The 20694-nt window shown below is 40.1% G+C and overlaps 1 long non-coding RNA gene across 2 annotated transcripts in view; it reads left to right on the forward strand.

The window, feature by feature from the left end:
• The first annotated feature begins 2986 nt into the window (after window positions 1–2986).
• The window catches only part of LOC309532317, a 107694-nt gene continuing 89986 nt past the window's right edge, over window positions 2987–20694 (forward strand). The window contains exons 1-3 of one of the 2 annotated variants that reach the window (XR_014219741.1): window positions 2988–3523; window positions 4630–4685; window positions 14190–15497. This is a non-coding gene — a long non-coding RNA (uncharacterized lncRNA). Of the gene's footprint in view, window positions 3524–4629; window positions 4686–14189; window positions 15498–20694 lie in introns of those variants that run through there. The other variant, XR_014219740.1, reaches the window with a different exon arrangement.

Genomic DNA, 20694 nt, shown 5'->3' on the forward strand with positions numbered 1-20694 from the left:
CCATACTTGTTCAGAAATCCTGGTTCCTGATTAAAGCTTCCTTTTCCTTCCCACTCAAATTATTGGAGGCACATACTTTCAAATATCAAAGGTTCTGGGTTTGAACAGTAAAAACTCTTAAGAGACCTGGTTTCAACCTAATTTGAGGATAAAACCATCTGGTTTCCTGGGCCGCCTTTATAGCCTGATTCACCTGACCGAACTCCCAAAGGAGTGTGCATAGGATATTCTTATTAGGAGGGCAGCTTTCAGCACCTTGCATTGAGAGACCAAATGTGCAGCATTCAGATGGAACCACAGTTAAGCAACATTGCTTTTCTAGCCAATGTCCCGCAAATCCCTAGTTCTCCCACACTTAAAAAAATACACCACACGAGGCACAAATATTCGGTGGTCCTCTGAGCTAGAAAGTGAAATTATGACCTATCCATTTGGAAATAATGGGCATTTTGTTCTCTCCTTTCTTTTGTTCAGACCTGGTTTCAGAACAGAAGAGCGAGAGCAAAGATGACTGGGTCCAAAACAATGATCAGGAACCGAGCTACAACTCCTTATAGCCGCTCTGACAGAAGAAGTCCAAGCACTCCGAGGAGCAGTGCAAGAAGTCCGACGCAGCAACATTACCAGCCACGCAGCTTCCATTATCCCGAAAGCTATGAAGGAGCAGGGTTCTGGCAGCCACCTCTCAGCACCACGCAACCAGCAGAGCCCATCTATGCCACACAGCAGCAGAACTCCCAGGAATTGCACCCGGTTCATTACCAGCCAGCTGCTGTTGGTGGAACAGGGCTTTGTGAGACTTCCAAGGCAAGCAATTGCCCAGTTCCATATTATGATGCAGAGATGATGAGGCAGCCTCCACTATCGAATGGTAAAACTTCTGTACTCCATCAAGCAGGAAAACTCCCTGGTCTGCAATGGGGAACAGTCATGCAATGGGGAACACTTATGCAACGGGGAATTATCCAGCTGCAAATCCTGTGCAAATGTTGCTTGAAGATTACCGAAATGGGCAGCAAAGCAATATCTTCCCTTCTCCCGACGCCTTCTAGGGTTACTCATCCATATAAATACATTTTAAAGTTTTTCAATAAAGTTTGTTATTTTAATGCCTTTGTTTGGGATCATCATCTGGCTTTCCTTTTACTTAAGCATTCGCTTCCCTTTGCCCAAGCAAGCTAAGACCACTTGTATACTGAAATCAAAAATAAAAGCTGAGCAATTTGCTACTTGTTCAAATAAGGACCAAAGTAAAAATCTGGGGTTAAAACAATTGGGTAAATGTTTCAAAATGTTCCAATTTTGCTTTTGCTTTTGTTGGGTTGATGTGGGTTACATGTTTAGTTGGGGTTGGCGGTTACTTTAATTTGGGTATAAGTATAAACTGTTCATTATTGCTATTATTATTATTTATTATTACTATTGGTTTCTTGGTTTGCTATTTATTTGTTTTGTTGTTAAATGTTTGTTGCATTGTGTTGTAAGCACAATGTATTTTGTACTTTTTGCAGAAAACAATAAAGCATATATGGATATAGATATATATGTGTGGTTTTGTGCATGTGCTTCTATGGGGATGGATTTTTCTGAGCCCTGCCTGCCTGCCATGCTACATAATGCACTCCCTTTTTGAAATGTTGCCTGAATACAGAAAGGGGTTGGTTTTGCTGGATCCCCTCTCTGCTTTTACGTGCAACTTCCACGAAGGAAGAGTTCACCCAAACCAAAATCCACAGTAGCTTGATGATGCGACTCAGACATTGGGTTAAATCATGGAATTCAAAAGGTTAAATGAGGATGCTAATTGAGAGTATTGGGAATGCCTTACATGATTCCAATCTGTTTATAATGCTACACAATTATCACTTCATCATTCAGTATTTCCTCTTGTCCCTAATCTTAAACCAAGCTAATCCTTGCTGAGCTACTGACAACCAGAGAAGGGACCAATTCTGCTTATGCGGTTCAGGATTTGCTTTCCAGCCAAATGGTTCTGAAACCGGGTTTCAATTCCACGAGCTTATTTCTCTATTTATATCCCACCCAGGGGCGCCCACTTGGAAAGAAGATGGGGGGGGGTCAGGTAAGCCCTGCCCTGGTCGATTGCCATTAGAGCAATGTGGGGGGGGGGCGGCAAGGGACCTGGGCCCAAGAGTTGGCTCCTAGGACCCCACCTTTTCCCCCCTGGGACCTTGAGGCGGCCCACCTCCTTCTTCCCCCTCCGCCCTCTCAGCCCCCGACACCCCCGCGAGGGAGACCAGCCTGAGAGGCGGCGACTGGCGCAAAGGCACCCGAGTGAGCTTCGGGGCTGGTAGGAGGGGGTGTGTGTGTATGCGGGGATTGTGGTGTGTGGTTGTGTGTGTGTGTGTTTGTGTGTGCAGGGTTGGGGGGGGGGTTGCAGGGATATAAACCCTGCCTGGCCTCAGGCCAACACGCTAATACGCCGCCAAATATATATATGCCAGAGGGAACATAGAATCCAGGGTGGCGCCGCGCTCCGTTTCCCGTCCAAACCGCCCCCGCGCATGCGCCCCCGCCTGTCTTGCCTTGGCGCCCTTTGGCCACGGCTTCCCCAGAGCCTCACACCAGCCGCCCTCCTTCTCCCTGGTCTCCCGCTTCTCCCCCTCCCCTCCCCTCGGTCTCCTCTTTGCTCCCTCTTCACACAATGACACCCCCACCCCACCCCGCAGGGGGGACCCACCCGTGAGGCGAGATAAGCGCATTAGCATGTCTGGCCTCTGAGGAAGGCTGCCCCCTCTCGCCTTCCATGCTGCTCCTTTCATTCCTTCGTCCTTCTGCTCCCCTCTGGCCCCTCCAGGCTCAGCGGGGGGGGGGGACCGGCTGGGCTGCCCTAAATCCGCCTCTGCTTGGAAGCTCACTTTGGTTTTTGGTTGATTATGATTTTTAATTATTAAAACACAGATCCCTTTATTCAGAAATACGTCCCTCTCAATCCCTACCATTTCATTTACTTATGTACTGCTTTTGAAATGAACCTCACAAAGTGGTTTACATCAATATATCAAAACAATAAGCAATGATTAAAAATGTAATAAAACTGCAAAGGCAAAGTGCAAGGGGGAAAAGTTCAATGCTTTTAGGATTGTAGCTTTTAAAAGTGTAGTTTAGTGGGAGGTTGGATCTTATTATTTTTTTGTTAAATGTGAACCTCATTTTTGTTCCAAATTGATGCTCTCTAGACCAGTTTCTATTCACCCAGACCAAATGATTCTGCCACCCTGACCAGTTAATACTTAAACTCTTGAGTATTGCTTCATCAATGTGATTACACTATTGACAGAGAACTCTGATCACCATGTTAACATCTATGATGTCATGAAGAGCTCTATCTGAATTGAAATTTACATGGATTTGCTGAACATTCAGATGTCTATCTAAATAGTGTGTGAAGCAATCCTAAGAGAATGATAACTTGGGAAACTACTCTGCTTGGCTGTCCTACAATTGCATTCAGGATAAGAAGAAGACTACAGTGAGGGCAGGCATATCTCTGAAGCACCAGGTGTGTATGCATTCTCCTCAAACTACTTGCCAGCTCAAACACTGCACAGAATTTTCCCCACCGATTGAGCTACATTGGATTATTCCTGTCTGATTTAAGGATGCAGGAAGAGCTGCTGATTTGTTCTATTTGTCTAGTTTTAAGAGGGTTTTAAAAACAATTAATTAATTAAAAACATTTAAAGATATGAGAGAGAGAGATTGCACATACTTTTGTAAACGAAGAAAATCTTTCGTAAAGATACATTAAAAAGAAACATTTAAAGACCACTTGATTGTAATAGAATCTCTGTAAACAAAACATTAAAATTACCAATGACTGACAGTTAAAAACAAGTATTTTAAAAATTTGGAATACAATTTAAATCAGCAGTAAGCTAAAAAGATATTAAAACACATTCCATTTCTACATGCCTAGATAGGCTAGCCTAAGCAAAAACACCTTTAGCAGGTGCTGAATATAGTACTTTTTTGTTGTTATTTTTTTCTTTTCTAGTGCTTGCCAGTTTTTGTAGGTCAATGCCAATAAAGATTTGAATAAAAATAACTATTTTGAGAATCATTTCTGAAAATGGCCTCTCTTCATAGTTTTTTTTTAAAAAACCAAAAAACCGACAACAACAATTAGCTTGTGTCTACTTCAGTTTCATACTTTCCAAATTTCTCAGTAAAAAGAGGGTTTCCTATTCAGTAAGACAATAGTTACTTTAGTGTGAGTGAATATATATGTACAAGTAACCACACACACACACTTTTATGGGGCCTGGATACATTCATGTCCTGTTAACATAGCATGGAAACTTTCCTTTCATTCATGTTGCCTTTTGTTTAATTCATGTTGCCTTATCTAGCTATGAACTCAAGAGATGGCCCTAGACAAGTTCTGTCTCTCAACCCTAGCCCCGTGGAATGCATACAAGTTAATGATAAGGTTGGGCTTGATTGTGTCCATAATGAAGATAATTATTTAGAGAGACAGAGTCATCTCAGGCTGATTTGGTGTTGATGGTCCAACTTCCTTGGCCTGAGCACAAATTATCTATTCAGTTAACTGTGAGAGAATTCCTCATCTGAAAATTAAGATTACAGGATTTCTTTGTATTACAGCCTTATTCCTGGCATGATAAACCATAATTGATCCTGAGACTGATCACTGCCATTGTGTGAGTATGTTTTAACACGCAGCCTGAAAAGAAGAGGAGTTCTGAAGCATGTGGACTACCGCTACTCATTGGCAGAGTTTGCTTGGAAATATTTTGCTTTGCTGGTGGCAGTAAGCCCTTGTGACTTTCAGCAACCTGCCTAGCATATCAGTTTAAAGTGCCATTGTCCAAAACTTGCTATGTTGTCAATGAAGTGCTGCATAAAATTCAAACTGCTCTCAAGATACAACTGCTCTCACTGTGCTTTTAATGATTCTACAATGCTTTGAATCAAGATTTAACTGATTATCTGCCTGAAGCCTCAGTTGTAACCATGGTTTATTAACTATGGTTAATGTTAATAAGAGGTTAGTGTTACGTACAACCAGGCCAATGACATGTTCTAAGATCTGATCAGTAGCTTCAGTAAGAATTTATAAACTAGTTTGTGAAGAGTTTCCTTCTGGTGGTGTTTTTTAATTTCTAATGGTAAGATGCCTAAAAGAAAGATCTCTGGGGTTTTTTTAAAGGTGAGTTTGAATAGTTTCTTAAATTCATTATAGATGTTATCCCAGAATTCCCCAATGACCACTTATGGTAAAATAACCCCACATCTGTTTTACATCTCCAACAAATCGGTGATCCTCAGTTCACACAGTTGTGGCAGTCTGACTCCTCCCACCAATGTGAACAAAGGCTTGCTAGACAGCTGATATCAATCTAGGTTCAATGTCTGGAGATCAGTGATAAAGCATCACATGTTTGCAGCTGAGGGGGTGGGTGTAGTCAGAAAGAGCTTGAAAGGGGATTTTTAACCCTTTCTGCTTTGTTTTCCCCCACCAATCTGAATGGCTTCCCAAGCTTCTATTTTCTTCACATGGCAGGGATGGCCCGAAGGTAGATGAGCTCTAGGTGATTTTAAGTAGATCAGAGAGGATTTCTGACTTCCCCATGTTTATCAATAACAGCAACAAAGTAACCCCCCTACAACAGATTACCAAAGAAGAGAAAGAGCTATTAGATCAGATGATTACAGAAGATGAGATAAAGAAGGCAATAAAAAAGATGAAAATAGGGAAAGCGGATGGGTTACCAGCTAAATATTATAAAATACTAAATGAACAATTATGTCCAATTTTACGTGAAGTGATGAATAATATCTTAAAAGATGGAAGATTTCCGAATACCTGGAAGGAAGCATATATTACTTTAATACCTAAAAAAGATGTGGACGCCTTAGAGGTGAAGAACTATAGGCCAATTTCGTTATTAAATAACGATTATAAACTGTTTGCGGATATAATGGCAGAAAGATTAAAAAGGGTATTAAAAAATAGAATCCATAAAGACCAAACGGGCTTCCTACCAGGAAGACAACTAAAAGACAATGTAAGAAATGTGATAGACATCATTGAATATCTGGAAACTAGAATAGACAAACAGGCAGCCTTGGTATTCATTGATGCGGAGAAGGCATTTGACAATGTCTCTTGGCGCTTTATGATGGAAAACCTGAAGAGGATGGGGATGCGAGAAAGATTTAGAAAGGGCATAGAGGCCATTTACTATGAGCAAAAGGCAAAACTTATAATAAATAATTCTACATCAGAATTTTTGGATATTTCGAAAGGGACTAGACAAGGTTGTCCCTTGTCTCCGCTACTTTTTATTTTAGTATTGGAAGTACTTACTAAGAGGTTGAGGGAAACAGCAGAGGTTAAAGGAGTCAGGGTAGGAATAAAGGAATATAAAATCAAAGCCTTTGCGGACGACATTGTTTTAACATTAGAAAATCCAATACATAGCGTAAAAGAAGCCTTACAAAAAATTGAAGAGTTTGGAGCGGTAGCAGGATTCAAGGTTAATAAGAATAAGACTAAAATACTGACTAAAAATTTATCTAAGGAAGATATAGCAGACTTAGAACAAAAGACCGGAATTATGACAGCAAAGAAGGTGAAATACCTTGGAGTTTGGATTACGGCTAAGAACATTAATCTATACAAAGATAATTATGAGGTCACCTGGAAGAATATTAAGAAAGATTTAGAAATTTGGGAAAGAATGAGACTATCTTTTTTGGGAGGATTGCGGTTATTAAAATGAATGTTCTGCCCAGAATGCTATTTCTATTTCAAACCATCCCGGTACTCAAAGGCCTAAGGCAATGTAAAGCATGGCAAAAAGCCTTAGCGAGATTTATCTGGCAGGAAAAAAGACCGCGAATAAAAATGAAAATATTGGTAGACAGAAAAGAAAGAGGGGGTTTCTCTCTTCCGGATTCATGTCTATACTATGAGGCGGCATGTTTAACGTGGTTGAAAGACTGGATAACACTAGAAAATAGAGATATGTTAGATCTTGAAGGCTTTGACAACAGGTACGGATGGCATGCGTACCTGTGGTACGAAAAGGTGAAAGTACACTGTGTCTTTCGGAATCATATCTTTAGAGGATCATTACTCCAAGTATGGGAAAGAAATAAAAACCTATTGGAAAGGAAGACACCCTGGTGGATTTCACCAATAGAGGTGTTAACGGTCAAAAAAGTTAATATGGAAGGGAAGAATCCCACCTATGAAGATCTTACAAGAAAAACATATCAAGGTATAAAACTTAAACCATATGAAGAGATTAAAAACTCGTTTACTGGGTGGTTGCAATACCATCAAGTAAATGATTTGCTAAAAGAAGATAAAAAGAAAATAGGATTCGAGGACAAAAAAATCTAAATTCAATGTGGAAGTGGTTGAAGGAAAGACCAAAGTACTGTCCAGAACATATGATATATTATTGGAGTGGTATACAAAAGACGAAGAGGTCAAGGAGGCCATGATTAAGTGGGTAATAGATTTCGGCTACAATATTGATTTTGAGAGATGGCTAGAATTATGGAATACTAACATGAAATTTACGGCATGTATGGCACTAAGGGAAAATATATGGAAGATGATATATAGGTGGTACCTTACACCAGTGAAATTGGCTAAGATATATAGGTTAAAAAACAAAAGATGTTGGAAATGTGGAGAGGCAGATGGTGACTTCTACCACATGTGGTGGTCATGCAGCAAAGTAAAAGGTTTTTGGGAATCAATCTATAATGAGCTTAAATTTTTTTTCAAGTATACGTTTCCCAAAAAACCCGAAGCTCTCCTGCTAGGAATGACAGGCAAAGAAATTAAAAAGGAAGATAAGGTACTATTTCAATATGCCACAACAGCCGCAAGAATCATGTTAGCACAAAATTGGTAAATGGATGTCATACCCAATATATACGATTGGCAGATTAAATTAACAAATTATGCCGAGCTTGCTAGAATAACTGTGAGAATAAGAGATCAAGATGAACAGAAACTCCAAGATAACTGGGTTAAGTATTGGACGTACACTGGAACCAAATTTTAAATGACACTAGCGGGATTGGTAACAACTCTAACAGTAAATGGCTATTATGTGAAAGAAATAAAATACGTGAATATTAAGTCTATTTGATACTTACCAAAGCAGTAGAAGGAAGTCCAAGACTTGGCAGAGCCTAAAATGAATGTATTTACGACTTATGGAATGACTATATTTTGTGCAATCTAAATATTGGATTTTGTATAAGTTTATTTGTATATATGTATAATATCAATAAAAATTTATCTGCAAAAAAAAAGAAAGGAATGTCTGGAGATCAGTGATAAGGCATCACATGTTTGCAGCTGAGGGGGTGGGTGGAGTCAGAAAGAGCTTGAAAGGGGATTTTTAACCCTTTCTGCTTTGTCCCCCCCCCCAATCTGAATGGCTTCCCAAGCTTCTATTTTCTTCACATGGCAGGGATGGTCCGAAGGTAGATGAGCTCTGGGTGATTTTAAGTAGATCAGAAAGGATATCTGACTTCCCCATGTTTATCAATAACAGCAACAAAGTAATCCCCCTCCCCTAAATTCAGAATTTTTGGTTCGGTACAGTAAAAAAATAAAATATAATGGGGGGGGGGAGGACAAATTTGCTGCATGGTGCCTGCAACCTCCACCCTTCCTGTTGGGCAAATACTAGCTCTGAGGGAGCAGCTTGGGTGAAATGGCATGGTGTTTTAAACCCATTCCTTAGCACCGCAAACAGATCTGAATCCATAACTACAACCTGTGCCCCCCCCCCATGTTGTGTTTGCCATTTCTAAAATTAACAAGAAATGAGTTTATTACAGATAAACTTACAAAATTAGGTCTGGCTTGGTTCCACGTCACTTTCTGAGTAACACAGACAAACATTTTTTAGTGCAGGAAGTAGATTTCACATAGTGCATGGAGTAAATGTATGGAGGTGTGGGCTTTAGAATTTGCAAACGGATGATAGATTTGAATGACTCCCAATACATGGATTGAGTTCCCAGGCCATTAGTTGTTTATCTCTACTCAGTAAAGAAGTAAGGAGTTTAGTTTACGTAGTTTAGTTTTTAAAAGAAGCATGGTAAGAATCAGAATGTATTGTAAATCTATTACATTCTTTTTTATTCATTTTTGCTTTTAACAATTATCATCTCACATAAATCATAGTCATTCTACACATAGGATTCTCTGAATCCCGAGACTTCCCTCCACCTTTCCATGGTTTCCCAAGATCTTCTTTTCCAACTGCAGCATATAATATTCTCCATGTTTTCTTAAAACTCAGTTTTTACCATAGTTCCCACTACATTGCAAGAGCTGTTTGGAATCCTGCCAATGTTTTTAATTGTTTGCAGTGTTCTTTTAAGTAACTTATAAAGTTTTCCCAATCTTTATTAAATTTATTGTCCCCTTGATCTCTAATTTTCCCAGTCATTTTTGCCATTTCAGCATAGTCCATCATCTTTATCAACCATTCTTCTTTTGTAGGTACTTTGTCCTCTTTCCATCTTTGGGCAAATAGCAGTTGTTGTAGCATACATAAATTGTCTATTCTGATCCTTAGATATTTCTGGATCTAAAATTCTTAGTAAGAAAGCTTCAGGTTTTCCCCCAAAAGTAATTTTAAACATCTTTTTCAGCTCATTATAAATCATTTCCCAATATCCTTTTGTCTTCTTGCACGTCCATCACGTGTGGTCAAATGTGCCTTCTTTCTCTTTCTGTAACTGTTCTATACATTTTTGCTAACTTGGTAGCAGTTCAGTACCAGCGATACATCACTTTCATATAATTCTCTTTCAACATACAGCATGTTGTAAATTTTAAATCTTCCCTCCATAATTTTTCCCATGATGCCAATTGTATATTATGTCTAATTTCCCTTGCCCGTAAATCTATCACATTCTGATTCTTGCGGTGCATTTTAAAAGAATCTCCTTTTGAAATATGTATGATCAACAATCCCATTTCTGCATTGATCGTGAAGACCTTCACTGCTGCAAGAATTTGACTATGCACTTTGGAAAGTATGATGGTTGCATTGAAAATGAGTGCCTTGTCTTGCCAGCCACAGAATTTTAATAAGGCCAGCAAGTTGCTAACCAATCAGAGAATCAGGAAAGCATCTTAAAATGCCTACAAAATGGAAAAGGTTTTGTCAAGTGTCTGAAGTTCAAAAGGCAGGAGAGCTGTCTAAACTCAGTCAGGACTGGGTCCATAATACTGAATGCCTAGAATCTGTAAATTACAAGCTGTTCATCTGAACCATGGGGGACCACCACCAACGTCTTCCCTGAAAACCTCAGTCATCAAACTGTGATATAAGGGATCAGATGGGCTGTATCCTCCAGAAACTCCTGTAACAGCTCCTCCACCTCTCTCTTCACCATGTTGCCCAAGAAGGGGGTATTTGCAAGCAGATGGTGGTTGTCGTAAAGCACAACAAAAGGTGCAAGAGGAGGTTGCAACAGGCACAAGGACACATTTTCCTCTCATGCCTTTGGGCCGGCTCTCGTAGGTTAATTGCCCCCACCTCACTGAATAACCCTTTACCTGAAGGTTTCTTTCCCTTTTCCCTTAAAATTTCTAGCCCCAGAGTATGCTGCAAAGGACCTTTGTGAAGGGGTAACTGGTAAGTTGGAGTCTCGGACAGGTTTTCTTTAAATAAACAATAAAGATTTATTTAAGGCAAGATAGTATATAATACAAATGGATTCAACTTAGGTTAGTTCAGAAATACAGTGCAATTTCACTTTAAATTTGTCCTCACTTGTTTTTGCATTATTGTTTTTGTTCCTTGATACTTTCTTTCAGTTATCCACCCCCTTTAACAATCCTGCTCCTGAGGTACTTTAAGTAATTGACCACAGGGCTCTCCACACACCCTCCCTTCACTGGGTCTGGGAGTTTCTTCTTTTCCTTAGAAGAATCTCTCCCCTCCAGACTAGGTTTCAGTCCCAAGTAGGCTGTTCCTTTCCAGCTCCTACTTCTCCTGGCTCAACCTCTGCCTCCCAGTAAAATTCCGGTCTATTCCTCCTACAGGACACAATACGCTTCACAATACGCTCAGAGTGGAAATTGTTTTTTCCAGAGCCAACTCTTTCTCCCATTCACTCTTTGTACCTCAGCCTGTCTCCTAACCTGTCTCCCTACCTATCTCCCACCCTCTCCAACCACAATTCCAACCTACTTCAACCAACCCTCTCAAACTAACTGTCTCTCCAAAACCTCTCCTTTTAAACTCTCCCTCCTGGAACCCTGGCCAATCAGAGGCTGCCATTCATTAACAATTTGCAGGCAGGAAAAAAAAGAAAGGAGCACTTGTTGATCCAACCTGCCCAGCAACTTTTTCGTCACAGAGGTTTCTTCAGGGATTTATGTACTACTGCTTGACCAAAGGGAGCAGGCCCCTGGATACACTTGTCAGCTTTAGCAGCCTGGATGGACAGAGATCAAGAGAACAAGAAGCTGCTTGCAACATTGCAAGGGTCCTGTTCACATCGGCAGACCACAGAAACAGAAATCTATCCCACAAAATGTGGGAAGGTGCTGCACTTCCCAGAATAGTTTCCTTTTACTTCTCTTGTGGCTCAGTTGTATTTACAAGTGTTCAATTAGCAGAAATGTCACCAGTGAACTGTTTCCCATCACTGTGTCTTCATGGCAGTAAGACAGGGAACTAAAGGCATGAAGAGGTACCAGAAAAATTAGCAAGCAATATTAGAGAGATATAATATATCACAGTAGTTTACATTTGCAAAATAATTAAAAACAAACACCAGCAGACCATTGTGGGTAATGTGCTTTAAATTGCCTGCAAAGGCTTGGTGGGACAGAAAAGTTTTCTGCTCATTCATGAGTTCCAAGCATGGATACAAGCATAAGCAAAGAGATGGAAGCTGGAAATGAGCTGATGCAAGAGCCAACACATCCGGTGCAGATTGCTGGCCATTGGGAAAACTTTATTGCAGTGATGGGAAACACTGTAACTTAGTGGTAAGAACATGTTGTTTGCATGCAGAAGGTCCCCGGTCCAGCTCCTGGTGTGTCCCAGGTAGTAGGGCTTGATGAGACTCCCACCTGAAACCCTAGAGAGCTGCTCCACAGTGCAGAAGCAGAACCATCAAATGGTGAAGTTGGCAGGGACCCTGAGGGTCATCTCTTCCAAGCAATGCTATTACAATGCCCTACAAATGCCCTACAATGCTAGAATCCTATTGTTTTTCTACAAACAACAAATGGGTAGTTTAAAAAGACCCTACCATCAGAAACCATTTCGTCCATTAAATGCAGAGTTTGGAAACTGAAAACACACTCATTGAAGACTGTAGGGATGCAAGAAGAAAAATAAACCAAACAAACAACAAACTCTATAATATTATTTCCTTGTGGTCTCAAAATATGAGCAACCCATAAAAATCATGAACAGGAGACAACCCTATCATTAAAATTTGCTGTGTAATCTTTATGATTATGATTAACTATTAAACAATCAACATTAACTTAAATAACAGCACACAACAATACAATATTTACATCACACACTACATCCTTACAATCTACAACTACTTTTCAAAGAAAGAGGAAAAAGGAAAATAAAGAAAAAGGTAAAGATAAAAAAATAAGTAATTAAAATATAATTCTGATTATTCTCATTGTACTGTTTCTCATTTTGTTATTTATCACACAGTGCCTTATTGTTGTTCTCTTTTCCAAAATCTTATCAAAGAAGTTCTATTGTTTACACCGTTATATTACAAGAGTCACTCAAGATCTGCCAGGAGGTTTTTGTTATCACAATAGTTTTTTAAATATTCTTTAAATACTATCCATTCCTTATTGATCTTCTGCATCGGGTATCCTCTAACTCTCCCTGTCATCCTTGCCAATTGTAAGTATTCTATCATTTTAACCTGCCATTCGGTTTTTGTGGGGGGTCTTTTCACTTTTCCAATTCCTCACCACCAGGATCCTGGCTGCTGTTGTTTCGTGGTCTGCTATTTTTAATTTTTTTTTAATTTCTTGAAGAGTGGTCTGCTATTTTTTAAAATTTCTGTTGACATTATTCCTAAAAAGAAGGCTTTTGGTATCTTTGTAAATGGGAATTTTAATATCTTTTAAAATTCATTACGGTATATATATTATGCTCTTACATTCCCACCACATATGCATATACGAACCTTTACCCTTTTTGCATTTCCAGCACACTTCTGATCTATTTTTATACAATTTGGTCGGGGTAAGGTGTCATCTGTACATCATTTTCATGATGTTCTCTCTAAGATTATAGCACGCTGTAAACTTCATGTCCACCTTCCATTATTTCTCCCACTGGTTCATGTGAATATTATATCCAGGTTCTTGGGCCCGACGCACCATCACCCCTTACTTTTACCTGTTCTTTTACCTCCCACTCAAGATGTAGATTGTACATTTTTGAAATATATTTTCCTTTGGATTGGATTAGTTCTTTTTCTTATTTTCAAATCCTTTTTTTAAATTTATACTTAATATTTCATTTAATTGAAAATATGGTATGTAACCAATCCGTCAGGTACAACCTAATTTCTTCAAACTTCTTCAGCATCAATTTGTTATTGTTTTCTTCTAATATCATTCTATACATTGGCAGTCTCCTTTCATATTTTTCTTTTTTACTGCCATGGCTTGTGTCAGTGAGGTCCACCAGGGGGTCTTAGGCTCTAGTATTTATTTATATTTTCTTCCATATTTTATAAGGGGATTTTCTCACTATATGGTTTTAAAAAAACCCTGCGTACCGTCACCTTCTCATAGACTAAATACGTGTGCCACAGAAATAAAATCCACTGAATTAAATGGGACTTACTCCATGGTGTGTTTAGGATCATAGTCTTAATTTAAAAAATGAAATAAAAAATAAGCTTTCCTTGCAGTTGTGGCTGTGAATGCCTATTTTATTCAGTTGTATTTTATCCTTTTCTGATACTCTCCAAACAGCTCTGAGACTTTGATAATCATCCAGTTTTGGTTAACCTGTTCAGAGGAGAAGATTAATCACATCAGGTCAATTACCTACTTAGTTCAATCTGTTATAAAACAAGAGTGACTACAGAACTGAAAGTCTCTCTTCTATCTGACATGCATTGGTGACACTTTCTTCTCACAGGCCTTGGGTGACAGCCCATTAACCTAAAAACACCTCTTTATGAGTAACAGGCCATATAACAGGATTGTGAAAAAGAGGGACCGGACGCTGTGGCAGAGCCAGATACCAACTCTATTTCCATATCTAGTTTAACATAATTATTACAGGAGCTAAGAATGTCAATAGAACCTGAGGGGCTAATTCACCTGCTCATCTTCCAAAGTAATATATGCCACCAGTTGCCTTCTAGCTGGTCTATGCAATGACCTTCTAGCTGGTCTATGCAAAAGAATGAATGAGCACAAATCTGAAATGGCAGTATAGAAAAGCCAGTGAGGGAACATTTCAGCTTCTCAGGATGCTCTGTCACTGACCTTAAGGTGTTCATTATTGAATGAAGTGACCTCAAACCATGAGACCATTGTATTACAATGCACCAGTGCTATTATTTGCAGATGGAATCAATACAATAGGTGCTGGGTTTACGTTTTTTAAAACCACACTGGATATGCTAAAAACTGGCTTACCAGTGCAAGGATGTCTGTGTTATCAACTACTGTTTTTGGTGCATCATTGCAGTTTAAAATGTCACAATCCTCAACTGTATAATTCAGCATTTAGTTTCCCTCTGGTATCTTTTTACAAGCTCCCCACCAATTCTGTCCCTGCAACTCAGGATAATACTTTATGCATCCAATGAAGTGAATTATATTGTGTGTGTCATAATAATTTTTTTAATCTTTCAGGTGCTACAAGACTCTTCTGTTGGTTTTGCAGAATTGAAAAGATTCGTTCTGCACCAATTTTACAATGATTGCTTACCGATTGAAATGGTGATCTGAAAAAGCCATTGTGAAATGGGTGCTAACTTTTGTGCTAGATTCTACTGCCTCAAATGAATGGCATCTCAGCCTGTGGTCTTTATCTTGCAGGTCATGATTACAACATCTTTTTGTGCTTAAATAAGAAAGAAACTCTGATCTCCTTCACCCCCTACTTTGTGAAACACATTACCCTACTGTGGATTGTGGAGTTGTTGTTGTTGTTTTCTAGTGGGCCAGCATAGCTACTTTTGCTGTTAATTGAGCTTATTTACAATGGATAGAGTACTCCTCATCTCCAAGAGAGAAAGCAGCTCTTTTTCTTTTTTCTTAGGGATGAGGGGCATACAGAGTCAGTATAGACTGAGTGCATCTTCTGAAGGCAAGGATATGGTTGGTTGGTTTTTTAACTGCATGCATTAAATGCTTGTTTTTATTTCTTTAACTGCAAATGATTCAGGAAGAAGATCTGGTCAGTTGGCAACTAAGAACTACTTGTAGCTATTTTATTCATAGATCTCTTCTATTACATCTAATTTGGGCATATGTGACCACCTTTCTGTATATGAGGTCTGTTTAGGAGAATGCCAGGTTTTCCAAGCATTCTGCTCTACACTGTAGCCAACCATATCACTATGCAATCCCAAAAGCAAGACACAAGTCAGGTGAGGACCCTTTCGCCCTGTTCTTTCCCAGCAATTGATATGCCTCTGATAGCATATATCCATAACGATTAGTAGCCATTGATAGTCTTAGCATTCATGAATTTGTCTAATCTCTTGAGAAAGCCATCTAGGTTGGCAGCCATAATCACATCTTGAGAAATTCCAGGGCTGTGCTTACACACACACACATTAAGATGTGGACCCAGATCAGCCCTATCCCAACCTAGGTCACACCCAACCCAGATCTGGTCCTATATCAGGGTAGGACTAAAGGGGCCAGGCCGGGTAGGACAAATCCACTAGATTCAGTATGATCTGCCCAATCTAGCGCCCAGCCCCATTAAATTCCATAGTGGAGTGTTGAGAAATATAGTGGACTGGGCAGGTGAGGTTTTATGATATGGATTTGTAATATATTCCAAGCCCAAAGCCTATATTTCAGTGAATGGAGTAAATTCAGACTCACGCAGATTATGTAGAGGTACTCAACAGACATGTCCTCTATCTCCACTGCTGTTCACACTTTCCACTGAAGAAGTATCTGAAGAAGTGTGCATGCACACGAAAGCTCATACCAAGAACTAACTTAGTTGGTCTTTAAGGTGCTACTGGAAGGAATTTTTTTATTTACACTTTCCACTGTTAGCAGAACTTGACCCATTAGCGGAACCATTTAGATCTGAATATATAATCAAATGAACAGGGAACATAATATGCCAATAATGTAGCATTATTTGTGAAAAAACCATTTGGAGATGTCTTAGGCTTTGATAGCTTTATACTCTTAGGCTCAGTTGTTTCAGGGTTTTTGCTGGGCGGCAGGCAGGGAGCATGTTGCAGCTGTGTTGATTTGGTTGTGTATTAGTAAGTTCAGTGGGACTACTTCTAAATTAGTTGTCCTAAGAGGGTCCAATTAAGAATCTAAAATTAACTGACTTATTTTATTATGATTAAACCTGGCTAAATCAAGGCTGTATGTCAAAGACGGCAAACTGTATTGGACACAATCTAGTTCACAGGCAACCCTCCTATAAAGCTTCATTGAAGGCTGTAGAGCACAAACCTTGGGGGGGGGGGAATAAGGGCAAGAAAATGAAATAAAGTGTTCAAAATATCCCCTCACAAAGTTTTTAATAGATATAAATGCCCATGTTGCAGGATAAGGCACATACAAGTTAAACTTAGATGTCTTTAAAGCTTTGGAGAGCAACTTAACACACTCATGGTAGAAAAATCAATTAAACCTTATATCCCCATCTCAAACTTCAGTTTTTTTAAAAAAATGGAAGACTCATGAATGGAAACCAAACTTTTTAACACAGAAGTGTTACTAAATCTACTTATAGCAGGATCTGCAAATATTCTTTTTCATACAAAGAAAATACAGCAACTTCCCACCACATTTATTGCCACCTACTGTAGCCTCAGATACAGAGACTTAAAAAGAAAAGGAAAGCGACAGAAAGCCCATTGGTGCATTAAAATGTGTCTCAGGAATATCCAGCCATTAGAAGACGTGACCTTTTATCTCTAGAACCACATGTACCACGCAACTGACTTTTTTCTATGGAAAAAATAAGCTTGCACACAGGAAAGTGAATGTTTCAGTAAATGGAAAGTTAAAATACGACTCCAGACAAGCTATTAAAAGAACAAACTTTATTCAAAACATCGAAGTCATACATTAAAAGAGGGAGCTTGTAAAATATGTACAGGACAGCAAGGAAGGAGTTGGGATGCTAATCTGGAACCTGACTTAAAGAGAAAAACTGAGAGCCCGAAGCACTTCCATCAACGTTCTGCATTTGTACAGGATTTGTAGCTGAATAATTCCCAGACCAGGGAGTAGAAGTGCTTGATGCCATGAAGAAGTTCCCAGCTGATGGTGGAGGCTGCCTCACCATCTCCGCACCATAATATGGACCTGGGCAGTTGCTCGCCTGGGAAGTCTCATAAAGCCCAGTTCCACAAAAAGCAGCCTGCTGGTAATAAGCAGTGTTCAATTCCAGGGAGCTCTGCTGTTGCGGGGCACACTCTCCTGGTTGTGTGTTGTTGAGAGGTGGCTGCCACAACCCTGTTCCTCTGAAGCTTTCAGCATAATGCAAGTTCTGTGGCTGACAATATTGCTCCATATGAATATTTTGGCTGCTTCCTGGACTGCTTCTTGGGCTGCTGTCCAGGCTGCTTCTTGGACGGATTCTTTCACTCCGGCTAAAAGGAGCTGTAGCATGGTTCCCGATCCTTATCCTGGAACCAATGCTCTTTGGTGTTCTTGCCCTTCTGTTTTGAAACCAGACCTGAAAGGAAGAAAGGAGAGAACCAGTATAGAAGACATTGCTACCATGAAATTGTCTTCTTGATCCAACAGAGAGAAATACATTTAATAAATTATGCTTATTTCTCTGGGGTTTCTCTTTAGTTCTCTGCAGCATTTTTCTACTCTCTTCAGCTCCACATTCATATATCCCATGTGCATAATCTCTAGTTACTGTTAAATATAAAGCTTCTAAGTTGGAATGACTAAATACTGCTATTTGGCTGTCTTTTCTTCTGCAGTATCAGAAAAAGCCACCTTTAAAAGCTGCACAAGTGTACAGTTCCACAAGACTCGCTTTATTTAAGTATAACGTGTGGATGTGAGCTTCACATGTAAGAAATTGTCAAGCGTTTGTTAATGTCAAGTGGATGGCTGCATACAAGACTTAACATCTCTGTGTGCATTTGTGCTGGAAGGCAACACTTTATGCATAGCAATTGTTTTAAAGATTCAATAAACTTAGTAATTTTAAATGGCTCACTCAGAAGACCTACCCGTCTGTTGTGCCCTGTTTGGGGTCTTCTGCCTCAGCCTCCCAAGTGTCCTGGGGGTAATGGACTAGGCAGGGAAGTGTATTTATATATATTTCAAAATGCCAATTTCTCTGTAGGAGAGAACTAAGTACTTGCTCAACTTTTGCCAGAAAAAGCAATGCAGCTTAACTCGTTTTAGTCTCCCAAGTGCAAGCTGCTTATGGCTGCAGTCCTCTGCACATTACCTTGGGAGTTGGTGTTAACTGGATCAGGCTGCAAAGGCAGCCTATAAAACCAGATTTAATGTACTTTTAGCACTAAGCCCATCCATTGCAGAAATTAGATTTCTAAGCTGGGTCTCTAAAGATTTTTTTTAATATGATATAAACCCAGAACCCACGATACGCCCCCCCAAAAAAACACACACCAAGAAACAGGAAGTTAGCTTTTGAACAAGGCGCCTTTCGCGATAAGCTGAGAGGTACACGGCGGATTAAGCCCTTCGACTGCGCAAGGATTATGCGGAGCGTTTCAAATTGTTCCAGTATGTGCGGTTTAGGGAAGTCTTGGGAGCCCCCACCATCCCGATTCTTACGTGCACACGATCTTCCTCGACTCCGATGCACCTCGCCAGCGCCTCCCTGGTCTCGTATCCGGGGTACTGGTTCTCTTCAAAGGACTTTTTTAGGAGCTCGACATGAGATGGGCTAAAAACAGTCCTTTTTCGCCTTCCTCCTCCGACTTTGGGGTGGCTTCCTCCTGGGAAAAGACAAAGAGGCAAATTTGAAGAGAGCGCTCGGCTTAAGCTTGCAGATCTTCCTCCCTGAATTGGTTTTGCCTTAACAATGGACACTAATATTAAATAAACCTCCGGTTGCTCTGAACAAGTTTTGCATGAAAACAAACCAAAGAATTTTAAATAAGAAGTTTACGCTTATTTCTATGCTTGCCATCGTTTTCCGTAGCCGATCCTAACCACGTTTATTGGGAAATTTAATCCCGTTTATGTGAAAGGGATTTAACAATCAGAAAATGTGTGTGTAAATGCTTCATGCAGTAAAATGCGGCAAATGCTTCATGCTTATAAATAAAATATGTGCAAACCATCCATCCGAAGACATTTGAGCCCCTGTGTAATCCCTCCCCGGCTACCACAAATGGGTCTTTGAAAGCCTTCCCTACACCCTGATCCTGACCCAGAAACAGAAACACCCTTCATTTATAAAAACAGTCGTTTATGAAAGCCTGAATTTATATCAATCATTTAAGCAATTTTTTATAGACAAGTGAACTAAAAATCGTTTAAACAATTCTCTCTTCTTACCTCGGCTGGTGGTTTTCATCTTGCAAAAGCGCTGCCTCGCTCTCTTCCAACAAAGCTGCTTTTCGCTTCCAAAATTGCCCTTGCTCCTCAAGGCCCGCTCCAGGTTTCTGGAGTTCGGCGCCTTTATAGCCCCTCCTGGCTGCCAATTGGCCGGCGCGTTTTCCTTGGAGAGAAGCGCTCCAATGGGGAGGCGGCTTTTGGGGAGGAGCGAGTTTCAAATTCACTTTTCAAGCGCTGCTTGACCAATCTAGATGGGATGGAGCGCACCCTTCCCTTAGCATCACCCCTCAGCAAAACTGGAAAATAGCCCCATGGGCTTGGAGTTTAGTGTGCACAGTTGAAGAGAAGGGAATTGAGAAGACGGGTTGGGCAGCGAGAGAGCCAGACAGAACTGTGGTTTATTTTTTAAAAATATTATTATGAGGCTTTCATTTTGCAGACAGAGATGCGCCAAGACTTAGGCATGTTGAAAGGCTTTGCCCAAGAAGCCTAGATGCAGCAAGTACACCCTGAAACCCCCTGCGTTTTGAGATGAAGCAGGCGCCTTCACTGCACCCTTTTCGGCGCCTGCTATAAACTTTGTTTCCTTTCCTTTACCTTTACCTGCAAAAAGTTGCTATGCCTTTTAATCGGTGGTTTTAGCTTCATTGTAATTGCATTTTGCATGTTTTTCACTTTGACTTTTATCGATCATGTTCCTGCTTTCGTAAGCCGCTTAGAGGTTTTCGTTAAGGTTAGGCGGTGCAAAAACTTGAAGGGAAGAATGTGAGTAACACCATTGCAAATAAAGGGAAGGCAAACTCCTCCTGCCAAGAAGTCAGTAGGTCTTTCAAGCCCAAGCGGTTGATGTTAGATGCTCAGAGTATTCAGCCCCGGACAGACGTCGCAACCAAATCCTGAATCTACACAGTCTCAAGGCACTATCG

The sequence above is a fragment of the Podarcis vaucheri genome (genome assembly GCF_965113315.1).
Source record: "Podarcis vaucheri genome assembly, chromosome: 5".
NCBI lineage: Eukaryota > Metazoa > Chordata > Lepidosauria > Squamata > Lacertidae > Podarcis > Podarcis vaucheri.